We start from the raw sequence: 7,970 nt of genomic DNA, 5'->3' as shown, positions 1-7,970 counted from the left end.
TGTAGAGACGGCTTAGTGAATATATACTGCTCATGTAAAGACTCCAGATATGCTTCCCAGTAAACACATCAGTCACTATATAGTCACTATATAGTCACATAGCAAACTAACTTTCACCGTAGTTCTAAGGAATCCAATACTCTCTGTCCTCTGAGGACACCTCCATGCATATTGTATATAATATGCATGCACAAACACATACACATAAATAAGAGTAATAAACACAACTTGGAACTACTCTATACAATGCTGTAGGTTACTTCACTTTCTTAAAAATGTCCTTTGAAAATTCAAATAAGAAGATTAAATGGGGAACTGGATAGGAGGGCAGGGTAAAGGATGGAATATGGGAAGAGACACTAACACTAAAGGCCTTTTGAAAGGTCACGTGTAAACTTAATACTGTAGAAGCTGTGAGTGTGTGTGTGTGTGTGTGTGTGTGTGTGTGTGTGTGAAAGGAATTCAGATGGAATCACCATATAATGGAGAAGAGAATAAGCCAACCAAATCTTACATATCAACAAGTGAAACCTCTTATAAAGAATGAGTAACCATTAATATCATCCAACTACAAACCCTGGAACCAACAATAGTGACCAGCCTAAGAGACCTATTGGTGCAATCATGGCACAAATGTTATGGGAGTAGCCAACCATTATTTATTAGATTGAAAGGGCTACTCCATGAGCTAGAGCCCTTACTTGACACTGCTAAAGTGTCCTTGACCTAGGGGAAACATTACTACTATTATTCTGGTAAAAGAATATAGCAATAGAATGACTCCTAATAACCAATTGCTGATCGATAGATCAGAGCATCACTTAGCCCTCATCAGAACAGAAACACACATCTAAACAATGTGTAGAGAGTGAAGATTTTGGAGCTCATACCCCTAAATAGTATATCTTCACCTATCCCTTCCCTTCAGGATTCAGGGGTATATGCAGAAAAGGAGGAAGAAAGATTACTAGAGCTAGAGATGATGGATGACTCCAAGAAAATACCATCAGGCAGACACAACTAATACATACATACATATATACACATATAAATAAATATATATTCATAGAGACATTATATATACATATATATGTGTGTGTACATACATACACACACACACACACACACACACACACACACACACACATATTCATAGAGATAGCACCCATAAGGCCTACAGAGGTTTAAAACAGACAAAAATCCCAGCACTGAGTAGGGCAAATGGACACAAAGTCCTACCTCTAACCAAGAAGATATTTGATACCTATTTTCTTCAATGAAATGTCATTGGGTGCATCATTCCAGGCCAGTCTCCATGCTGAGTAGCAGTTGGCTGTCAAAAAATTCTGTTTTTCTGTGTGATTATTTTTTGTCTTAGTATTCTTTTGTCTTACTGGTTTTTAAGTTTTCATTTTCTTTTTTGTTTTATAGATAAGGAAATGACTAGGAACTGGGAAGAGTTGGGAGAGGGAAAGAATATGACTAATATATATTGTATAAATATTTTTAAACAAATTAATTTTAAAAGTAAAAATAATTAATATTGAAAGATTTTACCTAGGAAGCCATATATATATACATAATATATATATTATAATATATATTATAATATTATATATATATAAATATATATAAATGTATATATATAAATTTGTATATGTATATATAGATGTATATATATATAAATTTGGTTTATGTATCATTTCTAGGAAAGCACAAAGACAATAACACCTTCTTCTAAATTTCTTATATCTGGAGTTAATTTACATTTGTTATGTGAGGTAGGGGCTATTCTTCTTCTGAACACTTTTAAATACTATTTTTTTTTCATTGAATAGGAGAGGCATCTTTGTTGGAAAATAAGTTGACTTTTCGGCAACGTGATTTTTAGTCCTGTGTACTCAGTTGTGCTGCACTAACATGCGACCTTTTTTTGTTGTTGTTGTTAAGCCTACAGCACCTGTGATTCCCAGGCAGTCTCACATCCAAGTACTAACCAGGCCAGACCCTGCTTAGCTTCCAAGATCAGACGAGATCAGGCGCGTTCAGGGTGGTATGGCCATAGACTACATGCATCCTTCTTTATTCAACTGTCCTGATTATGGTCATTTTCAGTATAGTTTGAAATCTTAAACTGTGAGTTTTCCAACAAGACTTTCCTCATATTATTTTGACTAACCTGAGTCCTTTGTATTTTAATATAGATTGTAGCATTGCCTCTTGATCTCCTTAAGAAAACAAACAAGAGGTGGCTAGGATTTGTGCTAGGATTGCCCTGAACCCAAGATAAGTGTGAAGACTATCGCCATTTTAAGGATGCTACATTTTCATGAATGGGATAAGTCAATTCACTTATTTATGTTTTCTTTAATCTATTTCAATGTTGATTTTTAGGGTACAAATTTTACACCTTTTTCTATTTAATTTTAAATTCTATAGTTTGGATTCTACTGTAAATGTATTTTACAACTCCATTTCTACATTGCTTATGGCCAGTATAAAGACAGCTAATCTTTATATTTTTTGTATCCCTCAATGCTATAGAATTATTTAGTATTTTCTGTCCTGTCTTAGTTTATTTGCTTCCTATTAATGATCTGAAAGTAGCATCCCACTACAAGCCCACCAATTCACATTTTCAAACAGTTGATACTTATGAACATTTATGTACTTGTGATTTGTGTGTTTGTGCTTGGTTATGTGTTTATGTGTTCATGTACACAGCATGCAAATATAAGTTATAACTTGGGGGAGTTAGTTCTCTCCTCTCAACATTAAGGGTTTCAGCATTGAACTCGTGCCAGCAGGCTTGATATAAAACAGCATTGTTCACTAAGTATCCTGCTGTTCCTCTTATTCACAATTTTATAATTCTGTTAAAACCCATATCTTAACATTCCATTTTTTAAAAATATGGATACTTTATTCTCCAACTCATTCAGATCATTCCCAAACCCTACATTTTCTAAACTACATTAAAATCTGATTCTACACTAGTTTTCAATTTTTTCAATAGTGTGCATATTCTTTGCCTGTTGTATTTAATAATAACATTACCATTTCAATCACTTCGTTATCATATACACAGAACAAGCTACTCATCTTTTTTTCTTGACTTATTTAAAATTATTTACTTCATTATTGCTTGCTTACTTTAGAAATCTATCAGCATTTAACATTATTTCTGATGGAGGGTGCCCTTAGGTAATTTCAAGCAGCAGCATAGGAAGAACAATTTCAATCCCTAAATTTTCCTCGGATTTCCTTATTGTGTGTGTGATCATATAAGTGGTAAGTCACACGGGTATGCCCCAGATCTTTTCTCCTAGGCTATACACACTATTAACATCCAGAGTGGCCTGCAGATGTTTACTGGTTCTTTCCCCGTTATAAAAGAGCTTTTCTGTCTGTCTGAAAGTGTACATATTTTGCCTCTATCCAGAGACCAGAGACATGTCTTGATGTTTCTCTTTTTATCACTTCCGCCTGGTACGTGTGGGTGCTTTTGATTTTTTTTTTTTAATCAAATAAGGGAGCTGAAGATTGTTACTTTGATTACTGGTCCTTCCTCCATCTGTGCCTCTCCTTGCATATTGTCTCTCCAGGGATTTCCCAGCATGCCTTTCATCTTTCAGCCATGATTAGCATTTGCAGAGCTTCTCCTTTGTGTTGAAAGCAGCTTCCTCCACTTAATCTTCTGATCACAAACGAGGTTTTAGCAGTATTGATTATACTTTTCACGTTTAATGTCGAGGCCTCCTCTATTGGAGCCACCTGCTCCTCTGGGCTTGCCTTGTTGGAAAGTGAGAATCGATGGAGAATCTCCTCAGCCCATGCTCACCCCAGCTCTTCAGCACTCTTGGACTGTTAATCGGTAAAAGCTGTTCTGAGTGTTTCCAACAGGAGGCTGCAGGCCTGGACATAGTCATCTCTACTGATGCATTATGCGGATGATTCTCCACCTACACTACTCTCATGGACGAGAGACATTCCAACCTACCTGGGATTCATGGGCAAAGTACTTCTAGAGATGCACCCTAGGTCAGTTCTTCCACCTGCAGAGCTGGGGTGCTCAAAATTAGTAGACCAGAGGCCAGTATAACTATGGGCTTTGCCAAAGTCACCAAGCCACACTGAAGCCAATACACCCTTATTCACCTCAGCGTTACAAAGGTGTTTGAGCTAGTGACTTCACATCAGAGAGCCCGAGACCTTGCCTGTAGTACCTAACAATCAATCTTTTCAGAATTTTGTTTCTAGACTAGTAGTTTAAACTCCCATTAAAAGTAAGATTTCAATAATAAGTAATCTATATTGTGTTAGAGTATATTTCATGCAGGGTTCAAATACTTAAGAAATATATAATAAACTAACGAGAGATAGCTTCAATTCCGCATTCCTACAACGTTCACCCAAGCCCAGCCGTTTTCTTTGAAGTTTTGCTTCAAATCAATCTTACACATTTACCAACATAAGTAAAAAAACTTAAAGTCCACATTATTTATTCTATAAAAAAATAAAAAGGCCTTTTGCTTTTGTAATCAACTCATACTGGGCTCTGATTTCTTGATGGTCTCATGTTTATGAACCAAGGACAATGTGTGCTCATCCCAGGGTTTTCTCTACCTTGCCTTTCTCTCTGATCTGTATTATGTTGGTTTTCTCTGACTGTGACCCAACAAAGTAAATAGAAGAATTGTAGTTGAAGAGATGGCTCAGTCAGTAAAGCACTTCCTGTCCAAGCATGAAGCCCTGAGTTTGGTTCTCCAGCAGAACATAATGGGTCAGCTTCAATAGCACGTTCTTTAAAAGCCTAACTGGCAGGGTGAGGCAGAAGTATGCCTGGAGCTTGCCACCTGGCTCTTCTTGCCAGATCTCCATATTCACTGAGAGATCCTAATTTAAAATAGAAAATAGAGGACAATTTAGAAATACACACAACATCAACCTCTGGCTTACACACACACACACACACACACACACACACACACACACACACACGCACACACACACACCTGAGAACAGGTACATATACAAACACCCCACACACAAAAGTACTTCTTTTTTCAAACATATTTACTGCTTTTATTTTATCTAACTGTTTAGGTTAAATAAGATTAAGGTGCTTTAAAAATGATGTCAAAACATACTACCATACTAGCATTTAATAGATTATTGAGTTGGTATAATATAGTTTGTTAACTATTTATTGATTTATTGAAAATTTTGTATCATGTACTCTCCAATCATACTCATCTATCTCTCTTTCCCTCCATATCTGCTCTCTAACCTTGCAACCTCCTCAAAAGAAAACAAACAAAAAATACATTTGTAAAAATCTCACCATGAAAACAGTCTGTCACAGTGTGTCCCACAGCAAACCCTTCTGTACACATATCTTTTTTTAAATTAGATATTTTCTTTATTTACATTTCAAATGATATCTCCTTTCCCAGTTTCCCCTTCAAAAAAACCCTATTCCCTCCCCCATCCCCTGCTCAACAACCCACCCTCTCCTGCTTCCTGGCCCTGGCATTCCCCTACACTGGGGCATAGAGCCTTCACAGGACCAAGGGCCTCTCCTCCCATTGATGAATGACTAGGCCATCCTCTGCTACATATGCACCTGGAGCCATGTAAGCAGTCCCACCATGTGTACTTTTTGGTTGGTGGTTTAGTCCCTGGGAGCTCTGAGGTTAGTTAGTTCATATTGTTGTTCCTTCTATGGGGCTGTATACCCTTCAGCTCCTTGTGTCCTTTTGCAAATACTCATCACAATGAATCACTGTTCTGGTTCAAGGCTTCTGATTTCTGCTATACTGTTCATATTGGATCCTCACTGGGACTCCTCTCTGATACTTTCCTGTTACTGCCCTATGTTGTGGAGACCTTGTAGTTTTGGATCTGTAGGACCAGCCCCTTGAAGGATTCTTTTAAAAAGAGATAGGATAAACTGTTTTATAAATAATAAGGCCATTGTTAAACAGCAGGCCTTTTTAGACATCCACTGTCTATTAATTCACTTCATAGATCAGCCCAGCTGCTCTTATCTGCCTGAAGCTTCTTGGAGACGTTGATCATATGAACTAACCATCCATGGTGTGGGCTATCTGTTAGATAGATCAAGATTTCCTTCTCACATTATGATCTGGAAATTCTTGAGAGGCTCCTTGGCTCTTAGTCTCTACTACTTTTATCCTGCATTTGGGGCCCATTTCATTCTCTACTTACTTTGGAAGCTATAGGAAACACTTTCTTGTGCCCCACCCCTTCTTCCTCCACATGCCAACCAGACATTTCTTCTGTTCTTTTACAGCTATGGTCTTTATGTGTGTCAACTTCCCTCCTATATGAAGAACTGTACAATTTTCCTTTCTCTTAGATCTTCTGAAAAGTAAAGGAAAATATCTTTCCTTGCTCTGACTTCCAGTTTTGTGCCCATGCATGTGTGTGTGTGTGTGTGTGTGTGTGTGTGTGTGTGTGTGTGTGTGTGTGTGTGCAGGCAAGGAGAACAAAACCTTCCTAAACACCCCAATCTACCCCTCCCTTTCTGACAAAGTTAAGCCAACATCTTTCCAAGTTTCGCAAATGTGTCATACTTTTCACGAGAGCAAGGAAAAACAAAATGGGTAGTTGTCATAACAAATTACTGGCATCAAAGTAATATGTAACCACAAAATAAAACCTTACACAGCCAGAAAAGCATGTCAACATTCTGTTTTTGCAATACCAGATGTGATGGAATTCTGGTACATATTCACTTTTCCTTTCACCAACATTAAAAAGCATCCATCATTTATATGAAATTCACATAGAAGCATCTATATTACATGGGAAACCCCTGCAACTACATTCCCCAAGTGGCTAGTCACCGGGAGGGATGTATACTTGTGTCTCTGTGTGTGCATATTTGTAAATGTAGGTATTGGGAAAGACAAAATGGAGCATTAGGCCACATAGAGCTGGGGTCACAGGCAATTGTGACCTGCCCATCATGAGTGCTAGGGACCCAACTCAGGCCCTCTGCAAGTATAGACCATGCTCTCAAGCGCTGCACCATATTTCTAGCCCCCACTTCCAATATTTTTAAATTGGGATTAATATAATTACATCATTTCCTCCTTTCTTGTCTTCCTTCCAAACCCTCCTGGATACCCCTCCTTTCTCTCTTTCAAATTCATGTCCTGTTTGTAATAATTTCTGCTATATACATATATATTTATTTATATTAATATATTCCTAAATGCACATACTTAACTTGCTCAGTCTATATAATGTTGTTTATAGGTGAATGATATCAGAGCTGACCATTTGCTGTTAGAGAACCTATTGGTGTGCTCTTCCCAAGGGAAAACTATTTCTCCCACTCTCAGTATTCTTTAGTTGCCAATCATTCTTTGTGTAGAGTTGTGGTAAGGTGAGCTATAAACCATGTGTTATTATCTATACTAGTGTTCAGTGAAAGAATTGATGTTATTTTCCAGATATCTGGAAACAAAAGTTTCTTGTTTATTTATGGACCTGTCTTATACTGCAGCTTACAATATGTCAGCATCACTGACATGATCACAGTATTTTAGCTTTTGTTTGTTTTTAACAAAATCACTACATAATTCTTGGAGGAGCAAAGTGAGGTCATATGCTCTACAGGAGTCCTTCATCCGGCTGTAATGCTTTCTACTTGTAGATCAGTACCTTCAAGTCCCATGCTCCATAGCTGCCCACCTCAGAGGGATGTGTCATTTCTCCAATATTTCCAGCTTAAGTAGATATTGAAGCTTTGACCTCCAGAATTAATAAAGCACTTACTATACCCCACCCTCCACTAATAAAGAGAACTTGGGAAATCCTTCAGTATCTACAAGTACAAAGTCTTGCAATAGACACTTGTGGCTCTAGCCAGACATAGACTCTAAACTGTACTCATCACAGACACAAATGGCTCCGTCCTGAGTCCTGTCAATACAGGG

General features: G+C 37.6%; 1 pseudogene; it reads right to left on the bottom strand.

Moving 5' to 3' along the window:
- Positions 1-1,948: 1,948 nt before the first annotated feature.
- LOC116081265 lies at positions 1,949-2,067 on the bottom strand (annotated as a pseudogene).
- Between the last annotated feature and the right edge of the window lie 5,903 nt (positions 2,068-7,970).

The sequence above is a fragment of the Mastomys coucha genome, unplaced genomic scaffold (assembly GCF_008632895.1).
Source record: "Mastomys coucha isolate ucsf_1 unplaced genomic scaffold, UCSF_Mcou_1 pScaffold6, whole genome shotgun sequence".
Lineage (NCBI taxonomy): Eukaryota > Metazoa > Chordata > Mammalia > Rodentia > Muridae > Mastomys > Mastomys coucha.
The sequence above is the reverse complement of the archived record's forward strand: the minus strand, read 5'-3'. Positions and strand labels throughout refer to the sequence as shown.